The 13,973-nt window shown below is 49.5% G+C and overlaps 1 long non-coding RNA gene across 1 annotated transcript; it reads left to right on the top strand.

The window, feature by feature from the left end:
• Positions 1–11,958: 11,958 nt before the first annotated feature.
• Positions 11,959–13,641, top strand: LOC144326088 (uncharacterized). The gene is made up of 2 exons (XR_013391240.1): positions 11,959–12,107; positions 13,526–13,641. It is a non-coding gene; the product is annotated as an uncharacterized LOC144326088 (long non-coding RNA).
• Positions 13,642–13,973: the final 332 nt, after the last annotated feature.

Below are 13,973 nucleotides of genomic sequence, written 5' to 3'. Positions count from 1 at the left end.
ACAGGACTACACAAAACCTGGGCTAAGAAGGAACACAATCTCTTTCACAGATGAAGAATGAGCAACATGGATGAGCAAGTGTGTTTCCTTTGTGCACTTCTGGACACTGGGAACATGGAATATTTTAAGAATCAGATGTCCCCTTAATTTCTGGTTGTCAGGTGCTCCTTTGTGCTCAGATCAGGCCTCAGCACAATCATGTAGCACTTGGGAAGGAAGATGCAGCCCAGAAGCCCAGCACTGGAGGCCACCATAGAGAAGATCTGCACGGCCACCATGTACTTGCCCTTGGTGCTCAGGGAGGTGGGCACAAAAGAGACCCAAACGCTGCAGAAGACCAGCATGCTGAAGGTGATCAGCTTGGCTTCGTTGAAGGAGCCGGGCAGCTTCCTGGCTAGGAAAGCCACCGTGAAGCAGGTGGCAGCCCAGAAGCCCAGGGAGCCGAGGGCATAGTTTTGCGCCACAGAACTCTGATTCCTCTTCTCCGTTGACCTGATTCCCTGCTGAATAAATCTTCAAAGAAAATGGCAATGGAGTCTGAAATGGGATTCCCCTCGTTAGTTCTAGTTTACATGCCATTTCTTAACGTCGGGTTACAGAGATTCAGATGACGTTAAAGAGTGAGTTTATCAATCAGGTACCAATCAGAAGAAAGTGAATGGTCAGTCTCAACTGCGAAAAGAAGAATGGTTGGTGTAAACCCGAAACGAAGTTAAGAATTGCATTTCAATGGGTCTGCTTTAGGTTTCATTGCAATCAAGGCGGTGAAATAATAATAATAATAATAATAATAATAATAATAATAATAATAATAATAATAATGGTTTCCCAGGCCACTCTGGGCAGCTCCCAACAGAATATTAAAAGCACTATAAAAATCAAAGCCACAACATGCATTTAAAGCATTTTGGGAGCTCTAAATTGCAGGTAAAACAACTGGCGGGTGGCCAGCGCCATTTTGGCCTCTGTTGTCCAGGGCGCAGGAGCCGCGGGACGTCGGGAAAAGGGGGAAGCCGTTCTAGGTGCCTCCAAGGGAATGAGGAAAAGGACGAGGTCTCTTCGCGACTTCCTGGGTTATGGGGGTTTATGAGTATAATAATTGGTTATTTTTAGTTTATTAGCAGGCCAGGAGGAAGGTTGCGCAGGGCAGCCTGGGAAGGGCGAGGGAAAGGCTGTGAGGAAAAGCCTTCTCTCTTTCTCCATCGCTCTGCCCCTCCATCAAGTTTAAATGGAAGAATAAGAGAAAAATAAAATGATAAGAAACAGGACCCTTGTTTGTGAGAAGAAGGGGCAGCAAAGCATGCTGGGAAGAAGGACGTGAGGGAAATGAAACCTAATAAAGGGTAATTTATCAATAAAGCTAATAAGTGAAGCCTAACAGAAGACATCTTGGGGCTTATTTATTGAGTTATACATTGGAAAAACGGTAAATTTCAATTACAGGAAACAGGATCCTTGTTTGTGAGAAGAAGGGGCAGCAAAGCATGCTGGGAAGAAGGACGTGAGGGAAATGAAACCTAATAGAGGTTAATTTATCAATAAAGCTAATAAGTGAAGCCTAACAGAAGACATCTTGGGGCTTATTTATTGAGTTATACACTGGAAAAAGGGTAAATTTCAATTACAGGAAACAGGATCCTTGTTTTTGAGAAGAAGGGGCAGCAAAGCATGCTGGGAGGAAGGACGTGAGGGAAATGAAATGAAACCTAATAAAGGATAATTTATCAATAAAGCTAATAAGTGAAGCCTAACAGAAGACATCTTGGGATTTATTCATTCAGTTATACACTGGAAAAAGGGTACATTTCAATTACAGGAAACAGGATCCTTGTTTGTGAGAAGAAGGGGCAGCAAAGCATGCTGGGAAGAAGGACGTGAGGGAAATGAAAGCTAATAGAGGTTAATTTATCCATAAAGCTAAATAGTGAAACCGAACAAAAGACACCTTGAGATTGATTGATTTGGTTATACACTGGAAAAACCAGCAAATTTCAAATTTATTGAGGCTGGGAATCGACCATTGGCCTGGCAGAGCTGGCAGTGCATGCTGGGAAGTCTGCCCCCCCTCCCAGTGTGGACCAGGCTGGCAGAGGCTGGCGGGAGTCGCAGGGCCTTTGGAAGGTGGCCCCTTCCCCTCCGAGGGCAGAGAAAGGCCCGGCCAAGTGACCCTCCTCGTCCTCCAGGGACACCAGCGCCTGCCAGAGTCCCCCAAGGGCCAGAGAGGCTGGAAGGGGCAGGGCCCCCAGGAGAGAGAGGGGCCCCTGGGGGGATCTGCACTCTGCACGCCCTCAGAGGCCGGAGAGGCTGGCAGGGGCAGGGCCCCCAGGAGAGAGAGGGGCCCCTGGGGGGATCTGCACTCTGCACGCCCTCAGAGGCCGGGGAGGCTGGCAGGGGCAGGGCCCCCAGGTGAGCCCGGGAGAGAGGGGGGCCCCTGGGGGGATTTGCACTCTGCACGCCCTCAGAGGCCGGAGAGGCTGGCAGGGGCAGGGCCCCCAGGTGAGCCCAGGAGAGAGAGGGGCCCCTGGGGGGATCTGCACTCTGCACGCCCTCAGAGGCCGGAGAGGCTGGCAGGGGCCCCAGGTGAGCCCGGGAGAGAGAGGGGCCCCTGGGGGGATCTGCACTCTGCACGCCCTCAGAGGCCAGAGAGGCTGGAAGGGGCAGGGCCCCCAGGAGAGAGAGGGGCCCCTGGGGGGATCTGCACTCTGCACGCCCTCAGAGGCCGGAGAGGCTGGCAGGGATAGGGCCCCCAGGAGAGAGAGGGGCCCCTGGGGGGATTTGCACTCTGCACGCCCTCAGAGGCTGGAGAGGCTGGCAGGGGCAGGGCCCCCAGGTGAGCCCGGGAGAGAGAGGGGCCCCTGGGGGGATCTGCACTCTGCACGCTCTCAGAGGCCGGAGAGGCTGGCAGGGGCAGGGCCCCCAGGAGAGAGGGGGGCCCCTGGGGGGATCTGCACTCTGCACGCCCTCAGAGGCCGGAGAGGCTGGCAGGGGGGGGCCCCCAGGTGAGCCCGGGAGAGAGAGGGGCCCCTGGGGGGATTTGCACTCTGCACGCCCTCAGAGGCCAGAGAGGCTGGCAGGGGCAGGGCCCCCAGGTGGGCCCGGGAGAGAGAGGGGCCCCTGGGGGGATCTGCACTCTGCACGCCCTCAGAGGCCAGAGAGGCTGGCAGGGACAGGGCCCCCAGGAGAGAGAGGGGCCCCTGGGGGGATTTGCACTCTGCATGCCTTCAGAGGCCGGAGAGGCTGGCAGGGGCAGGGCCCCCAGGTGAGCCCGGGAGAGAGAGGGGCCCATGGGGGGATCTGCACTCTGCACGCCCTCAGAGGCCGGAGAGGCTGGCAGGGGCAGGGCCCCCAGGTGAGCCTGGGAGAGAGAGGGGCCCCTGGGGGGATCTGCACTCTGCACGCCCTCAGAGGCCAGAGAGGCTGGCAGGGGCAGGGCCCCCAGGGGGGCCCGGGAGAGAGAGGGGCCCCTGGGGGGATTTGCACTCTGCACGCCCTCAGAGGCCAGAGAGGCTGGCAGGGGCAGGGCCCCCAGGTGAGCCCGGGAGAGAGAGGGGCCCCTGGGGGGATCTGCACTCTGCACGCCCTCAGAGGCCGGGGAGGCTGGCAGGGGCAGGGCCCCCAGGTGGGCCCGGGAGAGAGAGGGGCCCCTGGGGGGATCTGCACTCTGCACGCCCTCAGAGGCCAGAGAGACTGGCAGGGGCAGGGCCCCCAGGAGAGAGAGGGGCCCCTGGGGGGATCTGCACTCTGCACGCCCTCAGAGGCCGGAGAGACTGGCAGGGGCAGGGCCCCCAGGTGAGCCCAGGAGAGAGAGGGGCCCCTGGGGGGATCTGCACTCTGCACGCCCTCAGAGGCCGGAGAGGCTGGCAGGGGCAGGGCCCCCAGGAGAGAGAGGGGCCCCTGGGGGGATCTGCACTCTGCACGCCTTCAGAGGCCGGGGAGGCTGGCAGGGGCAGGGCCCCCAGGTGAGCCCGGGAGAGAGAGGGGCCCCTGGGGGGATCTGCACTCTGCACGCCCTCAGAGGCCGGAGAGGCTGGCAGGGGCAGGGCCCCCAGGAGAGCCCGGGAGAGAGAGGGGCCCCTGGGGGGATCTGCACTCTGCACGCCTTCAGAGGCCAGAGAGGCTGGCAGGGGCAGGGCCCCCAGGTGAGCCCGGGAGAGAGAGGGGCCCCTGGGGGGATCTGCACTCTGCACGCCCTCAGAGGCCGGAGAGGCTGGCAGGGGCAGGGCCCCCAGGTGAGCCCAGGAGAGAGAGGGGCCCCTGGGAGGATCTGCACTCTGCACGCCCTCAGAGGCCGGGGAGGCTGGCAGGGGCAGGGCCCCCAGGTGAGCCCGGGAGAGAGAGGGGCCCCTGGGGGGATCTGCACTCTGCACGCCCTCAGAGGCCGGAGAGGCTGGCAGGGGCAGGGCCCCCAGGTGAGCCAGGGAGAGAGAGGGGCCCCTGGGGGGATTTGCACTCTGCACGCCCTCAGAGGCCGGAGAGGCTGGCAGGGGCAGGGCCCCCAGGTGGGCCCGGGAGAGAGAGGGGCCCCTGGGGGGATTTGCACTCTGCACACCCTCAGAGGCCGGAGAGGCTGGCAGGGGCAGGGCCCCCAGGTGAGCCCGGGAGAGAGAGGGGCCCCTGGGGGGATTTGCACTCTGCACGCCCTCAGAGGCCGGAGAGGCTGGCAGGGCACGGGTCCCCAGGTGAGCCTGGGAGAGAGAGGGGCCCCTGGGGGATTTGCACTCTGCACGCCCTCAGAGGCTTCGTAGTCTAAGCTCAGGGGGCTCTTTGAGCCAGCATCTCTCTGGGGGGTGAGGGGTTTCTTCCCATTGGTCAACATCCTTCTTAAATTGTGGTGCCCAGAACTGGACACAGTATTCCAGCTGGCGTCTGACCAAGGCAGAATGGAGCTCAGTCTTGTAAGCCACTGGGATTAGTAGCAATATAAGTAATAATAATCACAACAAGATAGTAATATTAGACTTGGTTAACAAATGTTTTTAAGAACATTGTTCACACATATTTATACTGATTAGCTCTGTGTGCATTGCAATCACTTATTCATTGTTGTGCGTAGTAATTTTAAGTGCATGCTTAATATTACAATCAAGGTGCGATACTTTTAAAATGCACGTTTTCTTTAATTATGAACACAGAAATAAATGACGCTCCCAATTCATCGGATGATGACCTGCGCCACAAAGAGGGAACCAGGCAGAGGGCCTTTTCAGTGGTGGCGCCCGCCCTGTGCAACGCCCTCCCAGCCGATGTCAAGGAAAGAAACGACTACCTGACTTTTAGAAGACACCTGAAGGTAGCCCTGTTCAGGGAAGTTTGCAATGTTTGATGTATTTATCGTGTTTTTCATATTCTATTGGGAGCCGCCCTGAGTGGCTGGGGAAACCAAGCCAGATGGTGGGGTAGAAAGAAATGGTGGTTGTTGTGACACTAGATTTCATGAACACTCATCTCAGAGTGCCCTGGAAATGGAGGGCCAGAGTCTTTTATATACGAACCTTTTATGCTCTTCCACATCTGTTTAATGCTCCGAAACCCCTCTTTTCGCTTCTTTTAGACTTTTATGTATACTTTGTGTTTTAATACTTTTTAGCTTTACGTTTTACAGTTTGGAAATGACTGTACCCCACCCTACTGATGCTGGTCTACTACCGTAATAAAGATTTGATTGATTGAAATGAAAAATCCTATAGTAATGCTGTGATTGGACACCGAAATAATATAATACAGGGTGATTCATAATGAAATATACATTTTCCAGATCCTGTAAGACAGGCGCCGACACGGAAAACAGCTGCGAACCGTGAGGTAGATGTACTCATAAAATGATGGAGGTGATGGTGCGCGTGTCACGTGACTAGTCAGGCGAAATGGCGGCGTCTGGAGTGGAGAAGGCGTTTTGGGTTCTTGAATTCAGCAAAACGGAGTTTGTTGTGCAACGGCATTTTCGATTGTGATGTGTGTTGTGTGACAAAGGGTGCACACATAGAACATCTCTGACTGTTTCTAAAATACTTTAAACATTCCCCTACAATTCTGTCACAGGTAACATGAAATATATTATATTCTCTTTTATATTGTGTTGAAACTGTATACTGCATTATGAATCACTCTGCATAATAACATAAAACATAACATAACATAACATAACATAACATAACATAATATAATATATCGTACTTTTCCGTGTATGAGACGAGTAAAATGGGACCCTCCCCTTTTTCTTAATTTTCAGTTCCCAAAAATAGGGGTTGTCTTATACACAGGGGCATGTTCTACATGGTAAAATACAGTAATATGTAATATATAATATAATATAATATATAATATAATATAATATAATATAATATAATATAATATAATAATATAATAGGGACCCCTGACCCTTAGGTCCAGTCGTAGCCGACTCTGGGGTTGCAGCGCTCATCTTGCTTTACTGGCCGAGGGAGCCGGCGTACAGCTTCTGGGTCATGTGGCCAGCATGCTCATTCTGGCAAACCAGAGCAGTACACGGAAATGCCGTTTACCTTCCCGCCGGAGTGGTACCTATTTATCTACTTGCACTCTGACTTGCTTTCGAACTGCTAGGTTGGTAGGAGCTGGGACCAAACAACAGGAGCTCACCCCGTCGCGGGGATTCCAACTGCCGACCTTCTGATCGGCAAGCCCTAGGCTCTGTGGTTTGACCCACAGCACCACCCGTGTCCCAATGTAATAATTATAATATAATATAATATAATATAATATAATATAATATAATATAATAATAATATACCTCGCCCCAGCTCTCCCCACTTTCCACTGCTGCCTTTCGTGACCCATTGCCTTCCCCAGCTCTACTCTCCCCACCTCCTTTCACAATGACTCGTCCAGATTGGCGTAGGCGGCCTGCCACTCCCGTGAGCGCCGGAGTTCCCTCTCCACTCTCTTCCCTCTTGCCCGCCCCTAACCCTGGCCAGTGCAATAAAATTCATTGGACCGCAGTCAAGGCTTGGCTAAGGTCAGTTGCTACTCTTTGGAACAGGGAGCAGAGCTTACACAATACAGAAATTAAACCAACAGACTACGGAAGATGTCTTAAATGAATTTCTCAGTTTATTATACATAGCTTAGGAGAACGAAATGATGTAAAGTGAGCTTATGAATGATAGCGCATAAATGTGGGAAATGGAGCATAGAAAATGGAATACATAGAACTGGCATAACCAAATGGTATTGTGGAATATCAGAATTGATATGGTTAATAGGTAGTTAGGACAAAGGAATCACACTCAAAGACCTAACTCCTCTCTCCCTCCAGCCTATCTTGTTGTGAGATAAATATAACTTCTCAAAGCAAAAAATGATTAAATGATAAAACTTTACAAACTAAGGGCAGTAGACCAGGACTCATTGTAGTCCTTGGCAAAGCAAGGTAGCAAAACATTTCCTCCCATCTTACGGTTCATGTCAACAGGACTACACAAAACCTGGGCTAAGAAGGAACACAATCTCTTTCAGAGGTGGAGAAGGAGCAACATGGAGGAGTAGCTGTGTTTCCTTTATGCACTTCTGGACATCAGGAACATGGCCTATTTTTAGAATCAGATGTCCCCTTAATTTCTGGTTGTCAGGTGCTCCTTTGTGTTCAGATCAGGCCTCAGCACAATCATGTAGCACTTGGGAAGGAAGATGCAGCCCAGAAGCCCAGCACTGGAGGCCAACATAGAGAAGATCTGCACGGCCACCATGTACTTGCCCTTGGTGCTCAGGTAGGTGGGCACAAAAGACACCCAAACACTGCAGAAGACCAGCATGCTGAAAGTGATCAGCTTGGCTTCGTTGAAGGAGCCAGGCAGCTTCCTGGCTAGGAAAGCCACCGTGAAGCAGGTGGCAGCCAAGAAGCCCAGGGAGCCGAGGGCAACGTAAAACATGGCCACAGACCCTTCGTTGCATTGCAGGATGATCTCTTCCACCTGGGAGAGCATGTCGGGCTCTGGGAATGGGGGAGAAGAGCCCAGCCAGATGGTGCAGATGAGAACTTGCCCCCCAGAACAGGAGATGACAATGGAGTTGGCCAGACTCTTGCCCAGCCATCTCCTCAACCTGTTCCCGGGCTTTGTGGCCAGAAAGGCCAGCACCACCATGATGGTCTTTGCCAAGACAGAAGAAACAGCAGCTGAGAAGATGATGCTGAAGGCCGTTTGTCGGAGAAGGCAGGTCTCTTTCCTTGGGCGCCCGATGAAGAGGAAGGAGGACAAAAGGGAAAGCAGGAGGGAGACGAGGAGGATGTAGGAGAGGTCCCGGTTGTTGGCTTTGACTATGGGAGTGTCCTTGTATTTAATGAAGATTCCCAACACAATGCCTGCAGTTATAGATAAGAAGAGGGTAACGGAAGCTAACACCATTCCCAAATATTCTTCATAAGCCAGGAAGATGATAATCTTGGGGACACATTGATCTCTGTCCTTGTTTGGATACTGATCTTCTGAGCATTTGGTGCAATGTTCTGCATCTGAGGAAGTGGAAAAAGAGTGGCTGCAGCATCAGTTACATCCCTAATGATCTGTGCTCTTTTACGTTTTGAAAAACTCTGTGGTGGACTTCAGTAAATAAGAATGTTAAAATAGGTAAAGCAAAATTGTGATGTAGGATAAACTGAGTAGCAATGAGCACTCCGCTTCTGTTAACTGCATTGTTTGGTCCTGCCTAATCCTGAAGAAACAGCTCTTTAACTTGACATTTGAAATGCAGTTTTCTGTTGCTTCCATGCAATGTTCATAGTAGTGAGATCAAAACAGTCCATTGATTATATTGTAATAATTTTCATATGAAGTATTGTTCATTTTTTATTGTGCTTTTGCTATTAAAAATTTGCTGGTTTGCATCACCTGTCCATTACTCTTTATAAATGTCAACATGATTTCCTTTTTGGTGTGACTTGGTATAAAAAATAAAGAAAGAATGCTTTATGGGCATTCCTCTCACAGCTGCCCACTTTCAACCCCAGAGATTTCTTCCTTATGACTACTCCTTTCAACTCCCTTCCTGGATGTAATAAAGTTGATTAATCCTATGGATGTCGAGGAAGAATCCACATTCCCCAATGTCTGCAGAAATCTCACAAAAAGTGGGTGAGACTGGATTACTGCCCTGTGTTTACTCTCTCCAGAAATACCTTCCCCCTTGGAGTCACCCACCTTCCTGGGCGGAGAAGGTCCCTTCCGCACACCGAGCACAAGCATAGCAGCAAACGGGCTTTTCTTCTAGAACCACCTTGGCATATCCAGGTCGACATCTCTCTGTACACCTGGAACGAGGTACGGCCTAACCCAGGGGTCGGCATCCTGCGGCTCCGGAGCCGCATGCGGCTCTTTAACGCCTTTGCCGCGGCTCCGGGGCGGAGGCGAGGGGAGGAGGCGCATGTTCCGCAAAGCTATTTCCGAGCTAGAGAGGAGAGGGGGTTGCGAGCTAACCCCTCCCACACTCCATTCGCGGGGGCTGGCCTTTTGCCCCCGCGAGAACAGGGGAATCCCCGGGCGTGCCTGCAACCCTGCCCGCCAATCGGACCGCCCTCTTTGCCCCGTTCCAGCTCGCACCCTCTCCCTTCCTTCCCCTCGCGGTGTGTGGGATTCCACTCCCGGCAGTCCTTCTCCGCCGTCCTCGCTGCTTTCCTCCCCCCCGCCCCCCGCTTTCCTCCCTCTCTAGCCTCCTCTAGGCGTGGGTTGAAGCTGCGGCGGCCATTTCTTTAAAGGGCACCGATAAGGGAAAATCGTCGGCGCCATCTTTGTGGGCGCACGTGGGAGTCGCGGGAGCGGCCATTTTGGTTGAGGGCTGTAAGCAGGCTGCATTGAAAGGGGGCATGTAAGCTGGTCACTGTTTTGAAGGGGAGTGAAGAACACACACTCAAAAAAAGGTAACTTGTTAATTTAACCTTTATTTCTATGAGGAGGAGTAATTCTGAGGGGTCAAACAAAAAAATAATAAAAAAGTGTCAAAAAAGTTATTTTAAAATGACGAGGATGACATTGGGCCCTCATTATTAATTATTATTTACATCAGGCACTGATTATGATTTATGGTACACTGGGGCCCTGATTAATTTTCTATGGCATTTTGGGGCATTGATTATTGGGCATAGCAAATTTTGCTATGGGGCCCTCTGATTTCTAGTTGCGTCCCTCTTTTGGACCCCCGGTAGGCCAGCCATGGATAAAGGCAAGAAAAGAAAAATTTCTGAAGAAAACAGAATGTCTAATGATACATGGACAGAATAATTTGCCTTCTCTACTGGCAAGACTGGTTTACCAGTATGCTTAATATGTGGTGAGAAATTTGCAAACAACAAAAAGTCAAATATTGCAAGACATTTCCAGAATAAACACACAGCCTTTGCTGAAAAATATCCAGATGGAGATGAGAGACGAAAAGCCATTGCAGAACTTATGAGGAAGGTTGATAGGAGCAAAAATAATTTCAAGAATTGGGTGAAGTCTGCAAATTCCACAACATATGCTAGTTTTGTAGCCGCTCAGGAAATAGTCAAGCACGGTAAGCCGTTCACAGTGTTATATTTGTTTTAAATGTCGCAATGGTTTTGCGGCTCCCAGTTGTTGTTTTTTCTTCGGAAACGGGTCCAAGTGGCTCTTTTTGTCTTAGAGGTTGCAGACCCCTGTGCTAGATTTAATGAACACTCATATCAGAGTGCTCTGTAAATTGGTGGCCATAGTCTTTATATACTAACCCACTCTACTGATGCTGGTCTACTACTGTAATAAAGATTTGATTGATTGATTGATTGAAATGAAGTATCCTATAGAAATGCAATGACTGGACACTAATGTAATGTATTCCCCTCCCCCCAAATTTATACTTTATTACTTATTAATATTAGTAAGAATAATGAAATAAGTCAAGCCAGAGGCTGCTCCCAGCTTAAATTTATATAGCACCCTTCATTGGAATGCTACAAGTTGAATTGTAATAAGAATGAGAGTTTCCACCAATTTGAAGTGATGAAAGTTTAGGTAGGATGCAATCTTGACTAATTAATATAAATGCTTTGTCAGTGGCTGATCTGTAAATTATTTTTACTTGCCCTTTTGATCTTGGCTTTGCTCTATAATGGGGACCTGAATTGGAGGAACCTGAGTTGGAGGAGGATGCTAGCAGACGTCTCTCTCCTTATATTCCCAATAACGACACAAGACTTATTGGGAGAGATCACCCAGTTCACAATATCAAAGTCCGCTGGCAGCTCCCAGTTCTCATCCAAGCACAGCCTGCCTCTGGAAGTATTCAGACACCGAATTTCTCTCAAGAAAGGGTGAAGCTGGAATGACAGGGGAAAGCACCAGCACTGAGAAACCTGGAAGCCAAGATGGATATCTCAGTCCTACTCACTTCAACCTCTTATGATTTGGGGCCTGGGTGTATCTCATGTAGACTGGAATACCTATTCAGCCATTTTTATTACTACAGACCCTGCAAGTGCCCCAATTTTCCAGGGATGTCCCTGGATTAGAGTCAGTTTTTCATTTGATCCCGAAATTCCCCACTTTTCCTTTTCTTCATTGGAGAAAAGTTGGCAGATGTGGAGTTATCCAACCCACAAGCCGTCCAATCCTGTATCGGGAATTTTAATATGTTTTATATTTTAGTATGAATTTCTTTATTTTGGGAGCTGCCCAGAGTGCTGAGGCAAGCCAAAAAGATGTGTGGGGTATAAACAGTGATATATTTCTAGCAAAAAGGGTGCCGGAAATCACCATGAACACCTCCCTCTGAGAATGGCAATGGTACCCGCCTGAGAGGTGCCAGAACTGAGTTTGAGTGAGTCCCGACCCCCCAGTAAAAAAGCCCTAGGTATCAACAGTAAAATTTTCATTATGGAATGGTATGTCCCTATTTTCATCAGAAAAATGTTGGGCGGTCTGCTACTATTACTAATACTAATAGTAATTATGATATGTTGCAGGCCTATCCCCAGTCAAGATCAGCATCTGTGTGGACTGCAGTTTGCAAAAAGGGGAAGGAAATACCTGCCACGGCTGTAGCCTTTGGGGTCCCCATTGCTCTCCTTCCTCCACCATCAGCAAAGCATGCAAGGCCTGAGCCACAGCTTGAACATGGATGTAAGTGCCATAGCTGTCTAGAGACAGGGCTCTCTCATGCACCCCTTGGGATAATGGCTCCAGTTTCTCCTCCTCTTTGCATCTTATCCTGCCTTTCACGGACAACAAATGCTTTGAATATGAACACTGAAATGCTTGATTGAAATAATCCCTAAGATTGAACTGCAATTTGTCACCTTTGCTGCTCCTTATTCCGGTCTGAATTGCAAAGGACAGAGAACCATGGAGGTGCTGGAATAAATTTGGAGGGATGTAAAAGCCATTTCTGATTTCTAGCAAAGATGTTGTGATCCAGACTTTTGCCCCTATTTCCTTCTCATATACCATGTTTATTGACAGGAGTATTATGATACCTAGTGCATTGGTTATATAGGAAACAAATACCCCAACTTGTCTCCGTAGGAAAAAAGGTTCCCCAGGCCTGATAAATTGACCTGGATCATTTTCTGGTACTCTTTTTGATAAAGCAATGCAGATCCCTTTGCTGAGCAGCAGAGGTTTCACAGCGCTCACAAATCTTTCTCCACTGTCATTGTCTGGAGTGAAGAGGCCAATCCACGTCCATCCAAAATGCAGGAGCAATTCAACAATCCCCGGGTACTGACTTTCCTCTTTGGGACTCATCCGGTAGACAAAAGGGAACAGGGTTTTACCTTCGAGAACCTGGGAAGTGAAGCCATAACTGATCTAGCAAGGAAAGCAAAAGATCAGCAATTTATTTTACTTTCAGCATAATGGGTATTTAATCATCTGAATTGCCTGATATCTAAATCTCTGCTGGCTGAGGCTGATGGGAGTTTTAGTCGGAAACATCTGGAGGTGCCAAGTTGGTAAAGGCTCAGTTTTGAAAAAGGGATGTTGAATCCATAGCTCAGGATTTTCCCATTTTGAAAAATATCCTCACTTGACTCCTCCCAAGAGAAAATAGAATTTTACACAGTTGGAATTCTCTGTGCTTCCATGCTCTCCCACTACTTACCTGTGGGATTTTGTAGATGCCTGACAAGGCTGAAATCACTCTTGAGATGAAAGTGTTGCTTCTTTCAAGAACAGCCAGCAGCTGATTCTGTTCTCCACAGTGATAATTGGGAATATTGCATCCACTGCCTGCAAGCAGCTCTAGCATGGCGTCCGAAGTCATCCTTGCATCAAAATAGTTCTCATAGATGTTGTAGCCCAGGGTGATGTTGGGTAAGAGCCCGAGATCCTGGTTGATCTCTTGAATGGTGAACAGGAAAGACAACATGTGCCAGTAGAACCTAGGTGCCTCCCTGCAATAAATGAACCCTTTAAACAGAGTGCAACTGGCATTCGTATGAATGGGGGTGGGGACATTATATGATCCACAAAGATTAATATTTGTTTGTTTCTTTGTTTTTCCATCCTTCTGCATTGACATCAAATCTTTTCCTGTCTAGCATAGAGGAAGAATTTGGAAATCTCTGCTCCATTACAGCACCTTTGAAGCACACAGAGCTGTTCAACAGTGGAACGGACTCCCTCCGAAGGTGACCATGTGTCATGGATGCTTCAGGTGAGATTCCTCTGGGTCCCTTCCATCTCTACCACTCTATGATTCTATTCTACTGTGGTTTTATGAGTAAGAAATGAAGGCGCCCCTCAAAAATTGTGATATACTGGGAAGTTGCTGCAAAGGCTGCTTTTCTTGCAGTGGTCTTTGGCTTCTTCCAAGGGGCTAGACTATAGGTAGGTAAGAGACCATTTTATTGACAGAAGAGAAGCACCAAATACCTCAGTCCCCTTTTACTTACATATGGGGCCTGGTGGCTTGCAGGTTTGACTGTGTGGTAAAATTATAATTTTGTCCATATTCTGGATCAGAAACTACACGAATGAGCACACCTC

Source organism: Podarcis muralis, chromosome 18 (assembly GCF_964188315.1).
Source record: "Podarcis muralis chromosome 18, rPodMur119.hap1.1, whole genome shotgun sequence".
Taxonomy (NCBI): domain Eukaryota; kingdom Metazoa; phylum Chordata; class Lepidosauria; order Squamata; family Lacertidae; genus Podarcis; species Podarcis muralis.
The sequence above is the reverse complement of the archived record's forward strand: the minus strand, read 5'-3'. Positions and strand labels throughout refer to the sequence as shown.